We start from the raw sequence: 23,207 nt of genomic DNA, 5'->3' as shown, positions 1-23,207 counted from the left end.
AGAGCATCAGGCACCGTTAGATGACCATGAAAGAAATGTCAGCCTCAATGGTACAGATGAGTAACCCAGAAGACCTCAGTGAGGGGCATACCCAAGGTGTGCACTCAGAGCTGGCTTAGAGCCGAAGAGACGAGGTGTGGGGTGTGTTTGTACAAATGCAAGGGGCAAACGGTCATTGTGACTGTGGTCGTCCTGCCTGTGGGGTTCATGGGGGCCTTGGTCTTGTGTTTACTGTTAAGTTCTTCATGGCTTTACTTGTTTACTTTATTAAATATTAAACTTTTAGTTTTAGAATGAGAAGAACTTTGGAAAAGTGTGCACGGATGGTGTGGAGAGTCTCCATATACCTCCCACCCAGTTCCCCCCATTATTAACATCATCAGTTAGTGTGGTAACTTTGTCACACTTCCCGAACCAGAATCAATACGTGATCATTCACTGATCTCCATACTGGAACCGAGTTTCCATAGTTTTAAACTTAGTATCGTCTCCCCCGTCCAGAATTCCATATGACACTCCATCATCAGGTCTCCTTAGGTTCCTCCTAGCTTTGACTGTTTCTCAGACTCTCTCTGTTTTTGATGGCCTTGATGGTTTGGAGGTGTATCCTTCAGGTGTTTCGTAGCCTGACCCTCCGTCGGGATTTGCCTGATGTTTTTTTCCATGATGTTTTTCTCATGATGTTTTTCTCATGGTCTTATCCCTGTGGATGTTGACCCTGCTCACCTGGCTGAGTATGTTTATGAGGCTTCCCCGCTGTAAACTTACCTTTCCCCTCCCTTCCCATCCTATGTGCTTAAAGTCAGTATGTGCAGCCCAAATTTAAGGGGTGGGGAATATGTTCCACCTCCTTGAGCAGAGAGTATTTACATAAATTTTTTGACATTGTTCTGTATGGAGGACTTGTGCATTCTCTTTTATTTATTTTTCCATTCATTCATTCAAACGTTTATTATGTTAGTATGAGCTTATGGATATTTATGTTATACTCTGGGTTTTAACCCAATATACTATGTTATTATTTTTTTTTGCTCACATTGCTCCAGTGGTAGATATTGGGGCGATTTCAACTGGCTTCTGTGTTCCTCTGATGTATCCACATAGTTCTGTCTTTTGAGCACTCTGCCGTTGCATTTTCTGGCCATAGTGGGGTTACCAAAATCCATGAAAGAAGTGCTTTCTAAGAGTATGTGCTCCATGCCTAGGTCAGTGGTAAAGATAAGGTTATAGAAGTTAAGGTACCAGGGTCTCGTCTCTAGTAGCTCTGTTTCTAATGAGGCGGGGGGAGCTTGACCCTTGTTCCATTTTGCCATTGTCGGTTTGTTTCTCTAAGTGCCCCCATACAGAGGAGCATGGGATGCCACGGTGTCTCAGAGGAGAGGACACCTTCATCTAGTTTGGAACATGTGGGGAAACATTCCAAAGGAGGCAACTCTTCAGCTGAGTTCTGAAGAATTGATCAGTATTTTGAATACGTGTCTGTTGAGTGTTCTAGTACAGGCTGGGTGTTGAGAACATAGGAGGGGAGAAGAACCCAGATAAGGTTACTGGATTCACGGAGCGCTCAGTTAAGTGAGGAACTCAAGCGTTTAGTAGCACAAGGGGCAGCGAATCAGGTGGCGACCTGGTGGTGCAGCCCTGAGGTTTCGCCTGCAAACTTTCCTTTGGGTTCTCACAGCTCCGTGTCCGTTGAGCTCCTTTGCGAGCATGTTCCGCCAAGATTCCAAAGCCCCTGGCTTACCGGGAGCTGTGTGCTGACTCCTGTGCATTGCATCAGGCACAAGGGAGAGGGGAGGAAAGGCGGGGGGCCAAGTGGGACAACTTCCATTTTATCCTTTTTATATGTAAATGTGACTTTAAATAATATTTTGTAATGACCTGCATTTCTGTTAGGAAATATCTCTTGATAATTTATCTTTCTCTCTGCAATTATGACAGCCTAGTGATCTTGTTAATTAATGCCAAAGTGGGTTTTTCAGCACCTCATGAAAGGCTTGTCCTTTCAGGACACCGACACTCATGCCCGGGGCACAGAAAGCCGTTTTCTGGTGGGTGGAAACAGACCTTTTGATCCCCCACCTCCTCCTTTTCCTCTCCTTTGGCCTCTAATCATATTTCCGTTTTCCCTGTTCTGTATCTCCTCCTCTTCCTCTTCATTCTCAGCCCTCTACCTTTCTCCTTTTCCTTTTCGTCTCTTCCAAAACACAGCTGCTCCTTATTGCTCTGAAGCGTTGTTTTAAATAGTTCATCAGTGTGTTCCTTTGGAGGCTCGCTCTCTTCTGGAAGGATTGTTTTATTTTACCGTTTCGTTCGATATTTCCTATCCAGTAAGTTTTGGTTACCTTCCAGACATCAGGGAAACGAGAGGGAACCAGAGAGTGTCCTGCCTGCAAGACTCTTAATTTTGACCCATAAAAATTACTAACACGTTGAATGAGTGAATGAACGATTCTCTGGTCCAATAAATGTGTTAATCCTACCTCAGGGCTGGCAAACTGTGGCCTGAAGGCCAAATACTTGCTTGTTTTTGTGAATAAAGTTTTATCGGAACGCAGCCACACCCATTCACTTGCATATTATCCATGGCTGCGTTCCTGCTACAACCACAGTTGAGTTGTTGCACGATAGAAACCCTGTGGCCCACAGTGCCTAAACTATCTACTTTCTGGCCCTTTACAGAAAAAGTTTCCCCATCCCTGCTCTGTTCCCTCACTGGAGATTCTGAATGCCCATTACATATTCAAAAGTCTGAAAAAATTCTGCGGTCAGAAAACTTGATTTCTTCAACTCGTTTTTTTCCCCAAATGTATCTGATCACAGAACCCTCCTCCAACCCTCATTTCCATGAATTGATTTTGTAGACAGTGCCCTTAGATGAAATGCCTAGACCTGAAGTTTGTCTTCGTCTGCCCGATTTCCATTCTGGCCCTCTGTCTTCCCCTGGCTGGACATCCCCTGGCTAACTCCAGCTCCTCTCTCAGCCCCTTTGAAAATACCCTTCCACTCAGGCAGGGATTCTCCTCCATTCCAGTGAGACCGGTTTCTCTTTCCAGGAGCAATGATGTGTAAAGCCCAAGTCACCACTCATGGCAGAACCAGTTAGACGGGTCTTCTAGCCATGGGGTTTCCACTCTTGCCTCCTCTGAGTCATGTCAAAGGAAACTCGTTTCGATTTGTGGTTTATTTTTCTGTGGTATTCTTGAAGCAGAGATTAAATGGAGAAGGCTTAAAGATCAGCCTGACCTGAAGGGAGGGTCACGGTGGTATTGAAAATCCCAGCAGGTGTCAGTTTCCCCTAAAGTCCCGAGAGAACCTGGGGAGCTACCGCAGGAGAGCCGTCCTTTCTGTCCTGGATGTTGGGGGGTGGTCTTTGGAGGGGAAGACTCAGATTATACCTTGGCCCTTGGAGAGTGCCTTCAAAGTAGACATGGGCTCCAAGGTCACTTCCCAGTCCTGCTGCTTCTTCTGTTCTCATAAATGAGGCCTGAGGAAGACAGCAGAGTGTCGGGTACCACAGGTGGGGTGTGGGGACAAATGCTTTTTCACTGGGCTGGGGGCGTGAAGTCGATAGATAGCCACCAGCCGTAGAACCTGAAAGAGGGCATTTCCGGAGCCAAATCAATAACCACAGCGCTAAAGTCAAGGAATGGTGCGCAGAGCCCAGTGTAAGTGTGGCAGGCAAAATTATAAAGGAGTATTTTCTCTCACCCTCCAAATTTCCTAATCGCCAGGAAAATGAATGTGATGGTGTTACTCCTGTGATTATGTGACGTTACGTAGCAGAAGCGGTTTCGTAATTAAGATGTAATTAAGGTTGCTAATCAGTTGGCCTTAAAATAGGAGATCAGCAGTTTTCTTCATCTAGTGGCAGGCAAGGAAGGCAGAAAGATTCAGTGCACAAGAAGGACTGCCCTGTTTCTGGCTTTGAAGATGCAGGGAGCCATGTGCCAGGATACAGGAACCACCACCACAAGCTGAGAGCAACCCCCACTGACAACCAGCCAGGGAATGGCGACTTGAGACCTGCAACCACAAGGAACTGAATTCTGCCAACAACCTGAATGAGCCCAGAAGCATGTTCTTCCCCAGATCCTTCAGATAGCATTTAGCCTGGCTCACACTTTGATTTCAGCCTTGAAAGATCCTGAGTAGAGAACTGAGCCATGCCATACTGGGCCTCTGACTTTCAGAACTGTGAGCTACTAATGTATTTTGTTGAAGCTGCTAAGTTTGTGGTCATTTGCTTAGTGGGAAACCAAGATAATAAGCAAAGCATCAAGATGGCTAATAATTTGATGAGGAGTGTCAAAGGGGCATATTATAATGTTTTTATAGCATCCCTTACTTTGTTAAGCTAACACTTCCCTCTTCTATAGTAATGTTGGCTAGTCTATGTGGTTTCTTTCAAATCTACTGCATGTCTCCACTCCACCCCAGGAGTTGACATCAGATCCAAGTCTTGCTAACAACAGGATTTCAACCTCCTGGCCACACTGATAAGTTCAGGAGTAAATTTATAACATAAGTGGGGCAGACAAAAATTATCGGAAAGACAATCTCAATGAACTCTTGAGCCATGAAGACTATGTGAGTTTCTTTTCTGGTAGTTGGAGAAAGCTTGGGAATAAAGCAACCACAGAGGAAAACAGAATTGTTAGATGGAGAGAGTCCATGCAATTGAAACATAACTCCAACTAGCACCCACGTCAAAGTGCAGGATTTGTGAGCCCCATATCGTTCTCTGAGGTTGGGCTAGTTTTACATAATAGGTTGAATCCTCAAAACCATACCAGATGTCATGGAACAGGCAGACAGGTCCCTCATCTGCCCATCAGGATTTCCCCATGAGTCTGCTGCTAACTCATACGTGACCTCGGGCCAATTGCTTCTCCTCTTTTACTTACAAAGTTAGGGTTTGGATAAGAACTAGCAGAGTTCTTGAAGACCAGCTAACACCACGTGATATCCATGATTCCCTGGATGCACACCTGCGATCCGATTCTCTAATGGATATGGGCCTGTGTGTGCGAACATCGGAGATTTGGAATCATTGTTCTATACTTATTAGTACGGCACTCGTCATTCAGAGTTTCGTGGTACCCGAGGATCTTTCGTGGGTGTGAGACTCGTGGCCTTCTCTAGTTATGCTGTGAGCATTGTCATCTACATGTCATGGAAGAGGTAATGCGGTTCAGAGAGGCAAAGCGACTTGCTCAAGCTCAGGGAACCGGTAAGTAGCAGAGCCAAGAGGAAAACGAGAGAGCCCAGCTCCGTGCCACTACCCTTTCGGCCGCCATTCTTGCGTCGTTCAGACTGCTCGGGGAGGGTTCCTCTGCACGTGGCTGCCCTTCACTGTTCCGCACGCTCAACGTTTGGGTTTGCGCAGGAGGAGCCCGGTGCATCGGCCTGGAAGCGTCCGCCCTGTGACTGCCCATTATAAGACCAGCACTGCCACAGAACAAGTTTCTAAGCACTGTTCACAGAAAAACCTGAGCAAGCCCGAGTCTCGCCCGTGGTTTGAAGAACTCTAATGAAGGGTTGATCTGTGTCCTGAGCCTGAGTCTGAAGAAACTAAAGAAGAAGAGACAAAGGAGTAGCAGATGAAGAGACACAGGTTGACCTTTCTTCTAGCGTCTGGTTTGAAACCCAAGTGGGTCTGAAGACGGGGCCAAGAATTCCGCGCACAGTCCCTCAATTACATGCTGTGCCGGGGGAGATGGCTTCACGCGCTTGGGACGTGCCAGGGAAGGTTGACAGCCCGAAGGCGTGGGGCAGACCTCCTGCTTCCAGCGGGGCTCCGAGCCCCAGAGGAACAGGGAGGAGCTGGGCCCACCTGTGCTGGGCGTTCTCCCTGGCTCTGGCATCCAGCAGGCCGCTCCCTTCTGTCCTGGGGCGGGAAGAGGAGGAAGTGGTGTGCTAACCAAGTCCAGTCCGAGGGGAAGGAACTATCATGAGTTAAGGAGCGTTTCTTCTTAAAATAAACAGAATCCTTGCGCAAGTGTGTACCTTTTCCCGGACTATCGGCCATGAGAAGAGCATTGTCCTTTGGTGCTGCGATGTGCCCTCTGCCCATCCGTCCTTCCTTGGTCCCCTGCAGTGTCCTGGGATCCCTTTGGAGCAGAGATGAAACCTGAGTGTGCCCCGACACCTTGCCTTCATTTCACGAGATTAGACCTGGAGGGCGACGCTTATCCTTCTGCATGGAAAGCAACTTCCACTCCTTACGGTGTCTTTAATCTCTGTGCCACAGGCCGAGAAAACTCAAATAGCCATTTTCAGCTTTGGGAAAGAAAACCAAAATAAACTAGTCTGGCAAAGGGTATCTACAGGAAGTCCCAAATGCTCGTTAGGTTCTCCCACGAAGGAAAAGTGCCCTAAAGCCTTGCAACTCAAACTGTGGTCCGTGGATCTGGAGCACCGCATCCCCGGAGAGCCTGTTAGAAGTGAAGGGTCTTAGGACTTGCCCTGGCTCACCCTGAACTGGAACCTGCATTTGAACAAGATCCCAGGTGACCTGTGTGCTCATTACAATTGGAGAAGCACTGCCATGAAGTCCTTCCCACCCAGGGGAAAGGACAATCCAGTTGTGAATACTTCAGTACACATCCATCCCACCACCAGGGGAAAGATGCAGGTATACTAATAATCAGGAGAGAGTGTTGGGGAACGTGTATTTCGGTGTGTGTGTGGGGGGGGGGGGGTACCACCGGACCTCCTCTCTGAGAGAAAATTGGTTGACTGTTTTCGTAAAGACTGAGGAGACACATTCATTCATTTACTTTTTGTTTGTTTTGAGAGATGACTCTGGGCTCCACACTTTGCAATAATCTCGGCGTACTCTGGTGAAAAAAATAGACATCATCGCTGTGCACATGGAATTTATCGCCTGCTGGGAGCGACGTATGTTTACTTTTATATTTGTCTGCAGTTGTCACCGGGAGGAAAAGAACAGGGGGCTGCGCAGGAACTACTGAGTTACCTTGGTAGGAGCGAGGTGATTTCCGGGCGTTCTGGAGGGGGAATCATACAGATCATCTCAACCAGGGACCAGGAAGCTAGAGCTCATGGGTCAGCTCCAGCTTGCCACGTGTTTTTTAAGTGACGTTTTAATGGAACAAAGACACTCCCACTTGCTCGTATTTAGGGCGGCTCTGGCCCTACACCAGCAATTCCAGTAGTTGTGACAGAGACCGTGTGGCTCGGCAATAGCTAAAATATTTATTATCTGGCCCTTGGAGGGTAAGTTTGCTCCAGCCTTTTAGGGTTTTTGTTTTGTTTGGTTTTGTTGGAGATGAGCGAAACGATATCCAGGCAGGGGAAGTTAATTACCCACGATCACAGAACAAATGAATGCAGAGCAAGTATAGGACTCCCCCTTCCCTGACTCTCAGGGTTGGCAGGGGCACCGGGAATATCTAGGATGTGCCATGGCAGAGGGACAAGTGGAGCCAAGGACCCTGTCTGGGCCAGGGCCCCAAGCAGCGAGCTGTGGACTTAGAAGCTGGCCTTGGTAGGTTAGGAGAGCCTGTCCAAGGCCCAGTGGGGAGAGGAGGTCACAGTGCACCCAGGAAGGAGGGAGGAGCTAAGCCTTGAGCCGACGCACAGACAACCAACCGAGGAGAAGTGGGGTGTCGATTTGCATAGCAGTGGTTCAGAAAGCCCACAAACAGTGTCTTTCTCCAGAAAACTCCATTTCTACAGACCTGAAATGCCAACCCCCACAGAATGAAAATGAGAGTGTATGTGGGGTGGGTACAGAGGTGGGGGACCTGGGCCAACGAGACTTACAGGCAAGGAGAAGAACAAATATAGACCCCAAGGCAAGCAAGGGCATGAAGCAGCTAAGAAACCGTAAGGAACTCAGTGTGGATCGTCCACTTTGCACTCTTTCTGAACTTGACCTCACTGTGGGTAAGACCACCTCCCTAGTCATCGCCAAGGCAGACTCTTCACTGGGGCTTTTGAGCCACATCATCTGAGCAGAAGGCTTCCACATATAGGAAGAAGGTGCTAATTCCTTGCTCTGGCTCATGCCTTAAGCAGAACAAAACAAGACAAAGCAACACAACAGAACTCATCTGATACCATCAGGTTCTGCATCTGAGGGAGATTATTTTTGACTATGTTTTTCAATTAAGAGAGTATCCTAGAAATAATATCAGTCATTAGAGTTAAGCCCCATTCATCAATGTATATTGATTGATCTTAGTCATATTCACATAGGAGAATGGAGGCCATTGGGGGGAAGGCGTTTTTTGTTTTTGTTTTTCTGTGAAGTCCAGTTAGATGCGCTTAAAAGTAGAGAAAATAGAGGCATTAAATTCACTCTTGAGCTTGTCAAAGAAATCCAGCAATTACTTTAAAAAAGTGACAAACTCAGGGCCAGCTTTCTATCTGGCTGTTTGTTGGTCTTTCAGTCTTCGTGTGATATGGTTGAACCTCATTGTTAGGGGCAAGCCACTCTGCTCCTGGATTAAAGGACTGTTCTGAAACTTGTAGTCACTAATTATTTGGGATTTTTTTTCCCGCCTGATGTTGTCATTTGAACTAAAGGCTAAGACTAGAGTCTCATTTATTACCATGATTCCTCCATAACAGGGATGGATATGGAATTTAAATACAACCCTCTTCTGAAAGCCACGGTGCCTGCTCACACACAAAAATGTTCACTGAGTATGCTGAAATGTCAGAAGCAAGGCTCTTATGGAATCTTGTAGCAATGTCTGACATGCTCTGGAAAATTCCAATGTAGTAGACAGAGGGCTCCAAGGCTAAAATTTAACTCTTTTCCCCTAAAGTTTAATTTCCATGGCTTGATTTCATAAAAAGCAATTTTCATCATGGTTTTTAGGTGGTCATAATTGAAAGAGAAATTTCTCCCCCTGAGAGGGACTCTGAAGATAGCTGTCTTTGACATTGATGCATCTCCCTCTTGGCCAGAAGCCACAGAGATGGGTCCCCCTCATGTTAGATCATTAATTGTTCGTCTCCAGGTTTGCACGCACTAAGCTGAGAACCGAGGCAATTATGCAATTAAGTCAAGCAAAAAACGATGCTTGTGCTCCACTGAGCCACAATTTTAGTTGACAGTTGCTTTGACTTGACTTGTCCTGATAATTGCTTCAAGTCCTACATGACCCTCTGACAGAAAGTGTGAGCTCCTTTGGAGAGTGTGTGATTTGCGGGGGACAGTTCCACCATCTTCTTCCAGAAAAGTGGGGAATGGATACTGATATCTTTCATTGACGTCAAATACAACCCGTGTTGGTTGGGATTTGCCCAGAGGCTGATCCTAAGACAAGATCCCAAATCCATTGGATTATCCCAGAAGTGATTCCGGGAAGTGTTGGTTGAGGGATGAGGGTGTAAGACCGCATGTTACCTCTGCGGGTAACAAGCTTACCCCCACGGGGCACATCTAAGAACCAGTGTAGGCACCCTGCTCAGAATTCCTGCCTGAGGGAGATACACAGACCCCCAGTGGTCACTGTTCAGGGCCTTTACCGGAGGCATTAGCTCTTTAGCACTTGGGGCACAGTGGGCTCCAGCTTACAGGGAAAGCCATCAGGCAAAGAGAGGCAGATGTTGGCCTGTGAAGTCTGGCTGGCAGGCTCCGTGAAGAGGAGTCCCAAAGGGAACAGACGGGGCACCAGCTCTACGTCCAGACCTCCTCAAGCCAAAAACCCTCACTTTTTGCCCCTCCAGATCTAGCTCCACCTTTCTTTTATTCTCTGCTTTCAGAACAAGTTCTGATGTTCGGACCTGACCTTGACGAGCGTGCATCTTGTCATTCTCCTGGAGAAGGTAAGTCACCAGTGGAACATGCACATGACTTTTCAGTCTCTGCAAAACTCAAGATATTAGAGGCACTTCAGATAAAATAGTCCCACGCTGGATTACCTGAGTTGGATGATTCCTCTTATAAAACTAACTCCGTAATGTTACCTATTTTTACTCTCAGGTACCCTTTTGTCTTTTAAAAAGAAAAAAAATGTACAACTTCAAAACTGAAACACCCTACTGTATCTGGTCTTTCTATATGCCTTTCAACAGCCTCTGGCTTGAGGTAATGTCATCCTGATCAGATTATTTTCTTCGCTAGACTACACACATAGCCAGGCCAAGCCAAATCAACACGTATTTATTTAACAATTAATGTGTATCATGATTACATAAGGTAAGTACTTCTAAACCACATACTGTGTAACTTGCTCTAAGTCAACTTTTCTTCTTTGCCTGTGGTATTACTTGCAAATACATCTAGGAAAGGAATGGACACAGAGCTAACAATGTGTTTGTGGGATGGAAAGCATAATCCCCTTTCCGCATTTTGCCTCATGTAACGTTCTTAGAAAACCCGAGTACACATGAGCTCAGGAATTGTTCCCACCAGTATTTACAATGGGATTCTTTATTCTTTCAATTACAGCTCCTTTAAGAATGCTTGATAATATTAAAATCTAAGTGTCACGGGCACAGAAATTTAGGGTAATCTTTTGGCTCCCTGAAAGGAAGTCCGCATGTATAGATAAATACCCAGAAGAGAGTTGTAAGGGAGCAGGCCTTGTACATCATTCTTCTTAGCTGGGATCTCATTTATCTCATCTCCTGAGACCTTCGTGTAATGCTCTGTGCTCTGAGAGCCTTCACTAGCTCCCCTGGACAGAGCGAGTTGTTTTTCTGATTCTCCCACCTCCACCACTCTGTTTGGTGTTTACCTGTTTTACACCCTACATAGTGAATTTCTCAGAGCAAGGATAGTATCTTATTCAAAATGGGAATTTAGGGGGTGCCTGGGTGGCTCAGTTGGTTGAGCATCTGACTCTTGATTTTGGCTCGGGTCATGATCCCTGGGTCATGGGGTCAAGCCCCGCATCAGACTCTGTGCTGAGTGTGGAACCTGCTTGAAATTCTCCCTCTCTCTCTCCCCCCACAGCTCTTCCTTTGTCCCTCTCCCCCACTCACACACTCTCTCTCTCTGAAATTAAAAAAAATGAGAATTTAAAATTCTCCTCTTGCCTAGGATAGTGACTAGGACATAATGGGTGATCAGCAAATGCTTGTTAAGTTGACATGAAGAAGAGTGTTCTTTATTCTGATAATGGCTACAAAAAAAAATCTACACCAAATATCATAATTAGTGGTGAAATATTTAAAGCTTTCCCTTGAGATTGGGAACCAAACAAGAATGCCTACTATCTTTTTAATGTCACAGTGCATGTCCCATCCAGTTCAGTGAGGAAAGGACAAGAAATTTTAAAATATAAGGATAAGGGGAGCCTGGGTGGCTCAGTCGCTTGAGTGTCTGATTTCAGCTCAGACATGATCTCGCGGTTGACGAGTTCGAGCCCCACATCAGGCTCTGTGCTGACAGCTCAGAGCCTGGAGCCTGCTTCACATTCTGTGTGTCTCCCTCTCTGCCCCACCCCGCTCATGCTCTGTCTCTCTCTGTCTCAAAAATAAAATAAACATTAAAAAAAATTGTTTTAAAATGTAAGGATAAGAAAGGAAGAAATACAACTATCATCAGCATACAACATTACTGGAAAGTAGAAATCTAAAAGTCTACAAGTAAAGTGTAAGAACTAATAAGTGAATTTAGCAAGGTTGATAAATATAAAGTCAGTATGGAAATATGTACATCTGTGTACCAGCAACAAATACTTAAGAAAATGAAATGAGGGTCACCAGGACGCATTAGCAATAGCATCACATACGTTAAACATTAGGGGAAAAAAATCTAACAAAAGATGTACGTGGCTTCTAAAACTATAAAACATCATTGAAAGAAATTAAAGAATGTGGTCTTCCCCCCAACCCTCATGCTTTCCATGTTTGTGGATGTACAGAGTACAGAGTATCCTGGGAGTGTAGAGTGGTCGAGAAGGAATCACAGAGCGATCGAGACCCTGGTTCATATAGATCCGGGTAGGCTCTTCTAGTTATCAGTTGCTGTGTAACAAATGACCCCACACTTTGTGGCTGAAAACAGCGTTCAGTTGCTTGTAGATCTGCACTTTGGGCGGCGGCTCGGTAAGGGTGGCTCGTTGCTGCTCCGTGTTGCGTCAGCTAGAAAGGCCGGACACGGTGCTAGGAAATTTCTAGATGATTCCGGTACGCGGCTGCTGAGTGGGTGCTGGGTGTTGGCCGAAAGCTCCGCACAAGCGTGTGCCTCTCTTTGGGCAGCTTGGGCTTTCTCCTGGAGTGGCCCCAAGAGAGACCGTCAAGGAGAATAGGATAGACGTGCATGGTGTTTGTATGACCTGGCCTCCAGAGTCACACAGAATCACTGGCACCGCACTCTGTCGATCCAGGCAGTCACAAAGTGCCACTCAGTTTTAAGAGGAGGGGACATAGACTCCACCTCTTTGCGGGGAAGCAGCAAGGTTCCAGAAGAACATGTGGGGCAGGAGATGTTATTGTGGCCACCATAGAAAATAAAATCTGCCACAAAGGCTCTGGTAAGCTTTCTGGATTTTCTCTTTTGTTACAAAGTTTTGAGCAGAGGGGTGACGTGACCTGACCTGGGATATATTTTGCCTTATTATTTTACCTTATATTTGTATCTGGGCTTTGATTCCACAGATAGGATTTTGTTCTAGAACTAAAACACATGGGTCGTTGCATATATAACTGTGACCCGATGGAAGTCAGGTGCCCAGCATATTACAGAATATCATCAAGTGCTGGGATCCTTTAGATTCTTGTGTGGTCATATCCAGTGGCCAGACCTGGGCGGATGGGCCCATGAGTCCCAGCAGTTCTGTACACACGGGGATCTTCGTGTGCCAGAGAAGGGGCGTGGTGGAGAGACCTGTTTTCTCAGGCTGGGGTGTCGGCTTCCTGAGCGAAGACGCACACTGTGCAGAGACACAGCTGCCCGGCAGAGGCAAGGTCTGTTGGAATGTGTCTTGACGACCATAGAGGAAGCTCTACCCCTCTTGATTTGGAGCGATTTCCCAATTCTTACCCAGAGTCAGATGGAGTCTTTGGATGAGATGAGTGAAGGGAGACAGTGTGCTTGCTTTCTGTCCTCCCGGGCACTGGGGAGAAGGCCAAGGAGCTAAGTAGGTCACCAGAGGCGGGAAGAGAAAAAAAAGAGAAGAGCCCCAGAGATGGAATTTCTAGGGGAACCCTCGCCAACTTGGATGAAATGTTCTCTAGATTACTTGTACAGCTCAGTGTGGCGTCATGGAGCAGTCACCAGCACGACAGTCAGAGAAGACGGCGTTTGAATCTTGCCTCCAGCACCCAAGAGCTATGTGCTGGTAGACATGTAATGAAGTCACGCCTCAGTCCGTCCATTAAAAATTAAAGGTAAGGATGGCCACCAAAGGTCATTTTGAGGATTGAGTGAAATGACATACACAATGCCCCCGGTACAGTTACAGTCACGGTGGACTCTGAAAATGGCGGGGACCTTCCCCCCTCGCTATTGCTTCCGTCCATCCTTCCTTTCCGTTGCCCGCTCTGACATAGCGAAGCTCGTGCGTTTTCGGCCAGCACTCCTGGAGATTTTGTCTAGAGATGAGGCGTAACATTCACGAAGGAAGACTCACCATCTTTTCCACCATCTTTTCATGGGATCACACAAACTTGGCAGGTATTTTGAGTTATTTAGTAATTATGAGTAGGAAGGGTAGTGGAAGAGAAGAAAAGGAAGGAAGGAAAGGGAACTCTATTTTACTTGTAGCCATAAGAACTCATTTGCTTATGAAAACAAAAGAGAGCATCAAAGAAAAGTGGATGGACTGATTCCACATAAAGCCAAACAAATACATATTTTAGTAGATCCCCCGATAGAACTTAGAGGTTTGGGTAGTTTTGGTGGTTTTTACTTTATTTTTTTCCCCTAGTAATCCTCTATGCCTAAGTATATTGTTTGGGTCAACACAGCCGTCACCCGTCAGTGTCGAGAAGCTTTCGTCACGTATCTCAGAATGCATGCGGCACGGCTGAGAATGAGGTACGTGTTGCTGCCATCTTGTTGGGGGATATTCCAGATGGACAACACTTGTAGATGCAGACTTATGGAGGAAGACTCAGTGGTGTGCCAGAACCAGCTCGAACCAGCTCATGAGACCTGACTGTGCTAACTTGCTAACTCCACATTCGTTGCCGTCCCTCACTTTGGTAGCTTAGAATCATGAGCCACCCGGGGAGTATTTGCATCATGGACACCAGCAGAAGTCCCAAATCAGCATGCACCCTCTCCCTGACCAAGACTGATGGCTAAACATCTACTGACACACCACTGGACAGACAGAATGAAATGAAAACTTGTAACAGCTTCATTCAAAGGCAAAGAAACTATATTACATATTAAGATTTTGGTTTTGTTTTAAATAGGCAAACATGAGTTATGTCCTTGAAGCTATTAAAAAAAAATCTCAATTTAGAACTTGTATTTTGAGTTCCAAGGGGTTGCATTGATTACCATCCAATTTAATTTTAAAGAAGAATTTCATTGGTTTTGGATTCATTGAAACAGGGATTTTGAAAGAATTGATTTTTGTTTTAAAGTTCAATAAAAGTTTATTAATTTAATTAGTTCCTATCAATTTTTAAATAAGCAGTGGCTTAGATTAAATTTGCGTGCTTGGGGCGCCTGGGTGGCTCAGTAGGTTAAACATCTGCCTTCAGCTCAGGTCATGATGTCTTGTTTCGTGAGTTCGAGCCCTGTGTCTGGATATGTGCAGACAGTTCAGAGCTTGGAGCCTGCTTCAGATTCTGTGTCTCCTTCCCTCTCTGCCCCTCTCCTGCTCGCTCTTTCTCTCTGTCAAAATACATAAACATTAAAAAAAAAAAACAGTTTAAATTTGCGTGCTCTCTCTCTCCCTCTCCTCCTTCACCCCCTCTCCTTTTTCAACCCAGTCTTCTCTGAGCGCATTAATGGATCTAGGCCATCATTTTGTGGATAGAACACAACGGGTGATTGTAAATGAGGTAAAAGACCTGGGCCAGAATTTTGAGGTGTTGTTGCCATTAGGCTGTATGTTACCGACTCTGTAAACCAGGAAAAAAGCATTTGGGTAGATGTAGGACAGGGGTTGTGTTTGTGGTGGAGGTCAGTCTAAGCCAGTTGGACTTGGTGTCACATTCGGAAGTTGATTTGAGAGCGGAGTGGTATCGGTAGGCATCCCATCGACAGGGTGGTCCGGGTTCACCTTCCCGGTGCGTGTGGACATGAGGGTAACCAGGGAGGAAGCAGCGTCATGCAGTGTGATCAGAAGAGGGCCAAATTAGAAGATGAAGGGTCCACAGTTCATAGTTCTTTTTAGGTGAGCTTGCATGACTTCAGAACAGGATCGAAATCACAATCCGGAGGAACTAGAAAAAGGAATAAATAGGTAACGAGACTGCAGTTAGATTCTGAGGAATGAGAACCCAAGTGTGAAGACGTCTTTCCCCGCTCACTTTCTTCCGCCCGCTAGTCCCACGTGATGCTTTCCAAAACAAGGATTTGCAGTCCAGTAAGTTTGCAACTTCATGGTGTCATCCTCCACCCCCTCTCAGAAACGCATAATGGGCATTGGTGTAGTTAAGGCTCTGACAAGTCGTGCAGTTAATAAAGCCGTTTATGCTTGTGGAACTGACTCCTTTGAACACAGAACACATTTTGGGCATCACAGTGTGTACCTCCTGAGACCACACAGACAGAGCATCTCAGATCAGTCTGCGACGTAGGGCAGAAAGAGCTTGGGGTCTGGTCAAATACTCCCAGACCCAAATCTGGAGATAAGGTCTGCAAAGAGACGAGCACAGAACCAGGCACGTAACAGACCCTCGTCACACAGTGGCCTGAGTTCTCCCAAGGCGGAGGGGGGCATGATTCTGAAAGAGAGGCTGTCCTCACAGGGGAGTCAGGTGGGTTACTTGCTGTCTGCAGAGTTACCTGTCTGGAGTGAGGACGTGAGAAGGTCTAGAGTGGTTTACGGAGTCCAATAACCTGATACCCATTCCTGACTCTCCTGCCGTCTTGGCATAAACTTTTTGGCTGTGAAGTTGAGTTCAAGCTTCATGTTCCTCAGGAGGCTCCCAGAGTTCCGGGGCTCAGAAAGTCAAATTGGGGACAGGTACTGAGGGCTAACTATGTACCCAGGATTAGCATCCTGGGTTTGGTAAAGACAGTATCTGTTGGTGAGTGTCTGTTTTCTTCCCTTTCGAGCAATCTGCAAGGGAAGAGTAGTGTCTTCTGGAGGCTCCCAAGATCTGAAATAAGAGGATTAAAGGAAACTGTTTATAAAGACCTGGGTATAAACAGTAGGGCTCTGGAGAGAGGAGGTGGTGGGGGGAGTGTGCTTTTTGCGCCCTGGTAATGATCAAGACGTCTTGGATGGTTTTACCTTCCTGCTTCTTCTCCAGGGTGTGATCCCCTGGTGGAAATGCACCCTGGGATCGGCATGTAGCCGATCTTCCCCAGCTCAGCGGTCATTTTTGACTCAGTTGGCTGAGTCATAAGCAGAGGGTGGGTTCAGATCCTCATTTCTAAAATATTTCCCGTGCCAGGCCTTGTGCTAGCTACCCGGAGTACAAAGAAGGAGATGGGGCAGCCCCCTCCCTGAAATCACTCGTGGACTGGGCGGGGGAACAGATGTACATACTAACTGATCATTAAGCCACAAAGCAGTGAATGCTGGGATAATCCATGAAAAGTGCTTAGAATACTGTCTGAGCACATGATAAGGGCTCAATACATCTTGATTACTATTATGATCGATATAATTATTATTATTAAACAGGCAGGTTGCAGTGGGAGCATCGAAGAGTGTGTGTGTCGGGGATGGCTCGTTTTGCCTGGAAGCTGAGAGAAAGCTTCGCAGACAGAAGGTAATATTTCTCTTGAAAAGCTAAGAATGTGGCCACGCTCAGGAGAAGGAAAACATATCCCTCTGGTCAAAGAAACATGTACAAAAGCCTTGACATGAATATTCAAGCATGTCGAAAGAACTGCAAATATTTTAGCATGGCTGAGTCATGAGGGGTGTGTGTCTGTGTGCGTGTGTGCGTGTGCGTGTGTGTGTGTGTGTGTGTCTGTGGCCAGAGACAAAATGGGAAGATGAGAGGTTAAGAGTCAGCTTGTGCTTGAGAAGGTGATCACTTACTGCAAAATTGGGATTATAAATGTTTACAATAGGAACATAGCTATGGTGGTTTTTTTAAGAAATATAAATCAAGATAATTAACTATGATGAATACAGTAATGCACCTCTGAAAGTTGCTAAGAGAGTAAATCTTAAAAGTTCTCACCAGGGGCGCCTGGGTGGCGCAGTCGGTTGAGCGTCCGACTTCAGCCAGGTCACGATCTCGCGGTCCGTGAGTTCAAGCCCCGCGTCGGGCTCTGGGCTGACGGCTCAGAGCCTGGAGCCTGTTTCCGATTCTGTGTCTCCCTCTCTCTCTGCCCCTCCCCCGTTCATGCTCTGTCTCTCTCTGTCCCAAAAATAAATAAACGTTGAAAAAAAATTAAAAAAAAAAGTTCTCACCATAAGAAGAACATCTTATAACTGTATGGTGATGAGTATCAGTGAGACTTAGCATGATGATCATTTCACGATACGTAAAAATACTGAATCATTATGTTGTCTACCTGGAACCCGTGCAATGGTATAATGCCAGCTATACCTCAAGGAAAAAAAGTGAAAAGCTCTTTGACCAATTGATTCCAATTCAGGGAGTCTATCCTCACAAAACAGAACTGTTCATGTCAAAACATTAGGAAAAAATCTGAACCAGGAGGAATTGCCGAGTAAATTCTGATATGTCTCTCTGATTCCATTAGGGAACTATTCAGATTGTTATTAAAGAACAGACTTAGATAGTTTGGGGGAAAGCAGGTAAGGTAGCTTCAGGTGAGCAAAGTCTAGAAATAAAAACGGACTCTCAAAAAGAATCTCGACTCTGTTACAAAATGTGCTGAGCTGGACGATGAGAAGACAGTATTTTGAAAGATTAAAGTTGTTATTTGTGGGGGAAGGCGTCAAGGGAAATTTTTCTTTTCTTTTCTGTATTTATTCCAACCAGGGAAGAAAGGGGGGGGGGCGGCAGGGGGTGGTTCATGGGCCCCAGTGGAGAAACCAGAAAGCGGCCTGGTTTGTGACATCCCTCCGCCCACCCATAGGACACCGAGCCATGCCTCCGGGGTTCACCTCGGAGCTGAGAGATGAGCCTTTGTGGGCATGTGGGTGAACCAGTACCCCACAACTACACCCAGTAACAGTGAACTTGAACTCTCCAACAGGGGCTACAAGAGTTCTTGAGGGAGAGATCAGGGTGACCAGGGCCAGGAGAAAGACTTCTTGTAGACGGCAGGATTCAAGCTGACTCTCACAGGGTATGAAGGTTTAGACGGGGAAGACAAAGGAAGCTAAACCTGCACCCCGCTTGTCTTTTCTAGCTCCTTAAGGAGTAAACCCTGATTCTTGAAGATCTGCCTCCCACTGGTGCCTTATCTAAATGTCGATGCCTCTTTGTACGAAGCGAGCTAAACTGAGCCATTTGCTGGTTGGAGACATGATTGTAATAACTACCAGTTACTAAGCACTCGCCCAGCGCGTTAACCTGCCTGGCTGCTTCCTCTTCACCGAGCCCTATTATAAATTGATGTTTTTACAGATTGGAAGACGGAGGCTTGGGTAGATCACCTAAAATAACACATAAGTGCTGGAGTATAACTGGATCCAGGCCAATCTGGCTTCAAAGTCTGCGAGTGTAAGCCGTGGTCACTTTCCACTGTACCGGTTTTCCCCTCCGCCTCCCCACCTCGTATCACACCTATCCTCGTTCATCTGGGGGAGAAGCAGGGCCCCCAGAACGATCTCTGTTCTCTGAACAGCAACAGCGAGTTACTGAGATCCATTCTTGTATGCTTTCAACCGGTGTGTGTTTGTTGAATGAGCACACTGTGTGGGATGCCATGCTGGGTGAGGGGGTGACAGTGCGCCCAGGCGCTCCTGGAATGGAACCCATCGTGGGTTCCCAGGCTCCTCGCTGTGTGTGGGGGGGACCTGTGTCCTTTAGCCCCAGCCCGGGGCCAAGTCCTGCCGTCTCTGGGGTGGTTAGCGCGGGAGCCTTATCATCCAGGGGAGAGACCTCTGAGCCGGCCGTGTGACCTCAGAGCCTCCTCTCACCGAGACAGGACAAGGCTGAATTCAGTGATTTTCCACATCTCTCCGTTCTCGCACGTGGTTCTACTTCCCACCTCGGGAAATTACGAGACCTCGGAACATGGAGGCAGGGTGAATCACACACGTGGAACCGAGGGAGAGAAGCCAGGCCCCGTGTATAGTGTAATTCGTGTACAGTTCACAAACAGGTGAGACCAACTGAGGTGTGGAGTTAGAGATCTGTCAGGATACTGGTCCCCCCTGGAAGGGCGGGGGCGGGGGGTGACTGGGAGAAAGAAGGAGGTTGCTTCCAGGGGCCGCCGGATGGGTCCTGCATCTGGATCTGTGTGCTGATTCCCCCGCGTGTTCCCTTCGCGATGCTTTGTTGACCTGCACGCCTAGGACTTTGGGTCCTTTTCTTTATGGGTAAACAGTACTTTAATTAAAAACAGTATTCACACAGCATCAAAAGAGAGTGGTAGGGTGGGAAGTGTCCCTGAGGGGTTTCTGGGGGAGGGCAGGCGCTCCGGACTGGGTCTGTGACTGGAGCAAGTCTCCTGCCCTCTCTGGGCATAGGGGGTCACTCAGGGCAACAGCCTCACGTTATAGATGATGCTGGAGGGTCCGTGCCGTCGACGCTGCCCGGATTTCCCTGGCTCTGAGCTTGAAAGGGAGCAGGCACTGCGCTGTGCCGGACCCGGCGCCTGAGCCGGGAGCCCTGGGCAGGAGCCCGAGGAGCACGCTATCCTGAGCATTCAACAGGTGGCACTCTTCCCTCAGCCTCCCGAGCTCATGCGGCAGGGGCTGCCTTGATGCAGGGCTGAGCCAGGAGGCGAATCTCCAGGAGCAGGCCTCTCCACTCCCGGGAGCAGGGGTCTCAGACCCAGGGTTCCTCCCCCGCACATAGTCCGCCCCTGGCCATTCTTCTCAAGGCTCCCGGGATCCCCAGGAGGAGCCCGGGACCAGTGTCCCCGGTCCCCTCCTCCTTGGGAGCGCTCCCACAGCCCTTCTGCCGGCATCCGTCCGGGGGTCCCGGGCTTCAGGCGGAGAGGGTCCTCCTTCCTGTGGGGCGGTCCTTCTAAACAAGAGAGAGAGAAATTTCTGGGAACCTGGGTGACTACTCCAACAGAGAAGGGAACATGAATATTTCATTAAGGTGGTTCGAGCTATTAAACAACATTACAAAACCAAGCGTGTTGGCAGGAATCTGAGAAGCACATTTACATGGGTACAAATAGTGTGAAAAGAGGCCCAGTGAGGAGGCAGCCTCAGGGAAAGCCCCCTGCTGGTCTGCCTGAAGTGGCCTCCGGGACACCCCTGTCCCCGCTCCAAGCACATTCCAAAGGGGAGGTGGAAGGGGAGCTCAGAGATGGCAGGACCCCCAGCCCAGCGTAAGTTCTTTCAGTGCCCTGGGGCAGTGGGGGGAGACTCTCAGGCATCCCTTTCCTGGTCTGAGGGGCCAAGGGCCTGGGAGGAGCTTAGAACCCATGGCTGCCCCAAGAGACTTCCCTAGAGTCTCAGATGTCTGCGCCGGAGGAAGTCAAGCTTGGGGAAACAGGGCGAGACGTCCGTCACAGTGAGGGCAGGATCCAGCGTGAGGCCCCATGCTACCCTCGAACCACCAGTGGACCGGCCGTCTCTCCCCCGTGTGTCCCTCTGGCTGAAGGACAAGGACACACAAAGGCCTTTTATGCAGCCGCCACCTAGAGCATTGAGATGTCCTTACACCTCATGTGTGTCCCCTTACACAACTCGAGGCTACCTCCCCAGAGACCACTTTTGCATGATTTCTGCGCAAGATGATACTACAAAAACATGCGTGGAATTTAGCATTTTGCATCTCTGGTTTCTTATAAAGCTCTGACGTAGATGCTGATTATAATCTCCATTTTACAGACGAGGACACCGAGGCTTAAAGAGGTTAGGTAAATTGCCCGAAGTCACACTGCTTAGTAGAGTCAGAGGGCAGTTGAAATCTAGGTTCATTTGAATCCAGAACCTACACTCTAAATCCATCTTGGCTGGAGAACGTGTCAAAGCCTCTGGTTCTCTGACTCCCTGATCATACCAGAGAGAGGTGTGATGGAGGAGGGCTCACAGAAGAAGCTGGAGAGTAAGGCCATGGGAACAAAAGACCAGGTCATTTATGAAGGCTGCTATTTAAGCACTTGGACAGACAGCTTAGCTGCTTGGAGACTCCATTTTGTCTATTTACCCTTAGAACTCATCACAGAAATACCTATAAAGTGCCAAGCCCGGTGTCTGGTAAACAGTAGGTACTCAATAAATGGCAGAGCCCTTCCTCACTTCCTGCTGCTCCCTCCACCTGCCCAGCTAGACATGGTTCTCTTCCAGGTTGATTCTTTCTGCTCAGGAAGAGTTTTCTAGAGAGGCTGTGAGTGGTGACTCCAAACTCGAGCTCTGTGTGGGATGTCCTTTCCCCACACCTTGAACTCTTCCTGTCTCAGTACTTATCACATCGTGCTGTAGATTGTTTGTCAGATATCTTTCCTCCGCTGGGGACTTGATGTGGCAGGAAATGTGTCCACCTCGTTCCCTGTGGAATCCCAAGGTACCAGCAGAGGCCCTAAAATGTTAGAACACTCATTAAGTATCTGTTGGTGGCTGTGTGGATGAGAGGATGGGTGGGCTGATGAGTGGGAGGAAGGATGGAGGGATGGATGGACGGACTGATGGGTGAATTGGATGGGTCATTTGGTACATAGATAATCAGCTTGAGTATCTTCACTTATCACATTCTGTCACATGTGTACACACTGGGGTTTCCAGGAACGTTGTCCTCCTGTTTACCATTAACTCCACGGTTTTTTTTTTTGTTTTTTGTTTTTTTTTTGTTTTTTTACTATCCTGAGGGAGGTAGAAGCAATACCCAAGGCTGGCCCTGCCCAAGCTGATAAGGGCCACTGTCCAGCCCAACCCCCACAAACAAACAAAGGCATTTTCTGAGCCTTCTCCATCTCCACAAGCGTCCAGGAAGAAAAAATTCTGTTTGGTAAGAGTAGATGCCAAAGTCTATCCCTCATTTCCACAAAGCTTCCCTCCACTCAGGAAGAGGGGCTGCCTATGATTTCTGGAATCTTAGACTCCCTTTTTTCTTTTTTTTTTTTTCCTTCGGTGTTGATGGGAAGGAGGGGGTCTGATAACCAGGCTGCTGATTGCTCTGCCTATCAGAAGATGGTCTTTCATTGCCGTGTGTATGCGGGGAGTGGGTGGTTCAGAAGGCGGAGCGAAGCTGGAGTCTGTGGCTTGGCCGGGACTGGGGCCCAGTGGAGAGATCAGGGTTCAGGGAGAAGCGAGGGAGGGCAGGGCCGGTGGAATGCTCTCAAGATAATCTCCTGTTCTTATCAACGGCACGTTTCCCCAACACACATACTTAATGTAGTTGAACTTGTAACCCTGGAAAGCAAAATAGCAGCTTCAATCTGTTGGGCCCCAAGGGAAGCAGATTCTGGTTCTGGTTCTCGAGTGGGCTTGACCAGAGATCAAACCTGGGGGGGGGGGTCTCCTTCTCATGCCCCTTTACTCCCTGTCATGCTCTTCCTCCTTCCTCTTTGCAGATATTATCTGGGGACCCTCTTCATGCCCACCTCGGTCCCCTTTCTAAACAAGTTCTCACGATAGACTCAGCTCAACGCAGACCCGTGGAGGTGTTAAGGACTGAGAAAGCTCTTGTTTGTAGCAGCGCTGAGATAAATAAACCTGTCTTGGGAAGCTCCCCTTTGCACTTGGCCAAAGAAATGAAGTCCCTATCTCAAATGAACAGATTGTTCAACAAAGTGGTGTGTGGGCGTAACCTGTGAGGGACTATTGTAATTATTGTCTCAAGGAGGGAGAGACAAGATAATAAGAAAGGAAGGAAGAAGGAAGGCAGGGAGGATGAGCTGAAAGGATGGGTGGGCAGAAGAGAGAAGGGTGGTACATAATATTTATTGAGTATCTACTTAAGTCAGGGACTAAGCCACACCTTGTAGCACATTTTTCTCTAAGATCCACAGCTATCTGGTAGATTTGTTGCCTTCCATTTAATAGATGAGCAAGCTGAGGCCCAGCAAAGTTCATGAATATGCCTAAGGTCACACAGCA

The 23,207-nt window shown here is 47.5% G+C and overlaps 1 long non-coding RNA gene across 1 annotated transcript in view; it reads left to right on the top strand.

Annotated features, from left to right (window-relative positions):
* The window catches only part of LOC122494497, a 595,470-nt gene that overhangs the window by 197,107 nt on the left and 375,156 nt on the right, over positions 1–23,207 (top strand). Inside the window, exon 3 of the long non-coding RNA XR_006300179.1 lies at positions 9,742–9,804. This is a non-coding gene — a long non-coding RNA (uncharacterized LOC122494497). The remainder of the gene's footprint in view (positions 1–9,741; positions 9,805–23,207) is intronic.

This window comes from Prionailurus bengalensis, chromosome E2 (assembly GCF_016509475.1).
Source record: "Prionailurus bengalensis isolate Pbe53 chromosome E2, Fcat_Pben_1.1_paternal_pri, whole genome shotgun sequence".
NCBI classification, from domain to species: Eukaryota; Metazoa; Chordata; class Mammalia; order Carnivora; family Felidae; genus Prionailurus; species Prionailurus bengalensis.
Note: the sequence above shows the minus strand (reverse complement) of the source record. Positions and strands in the feature narration are given on the sequence as shown.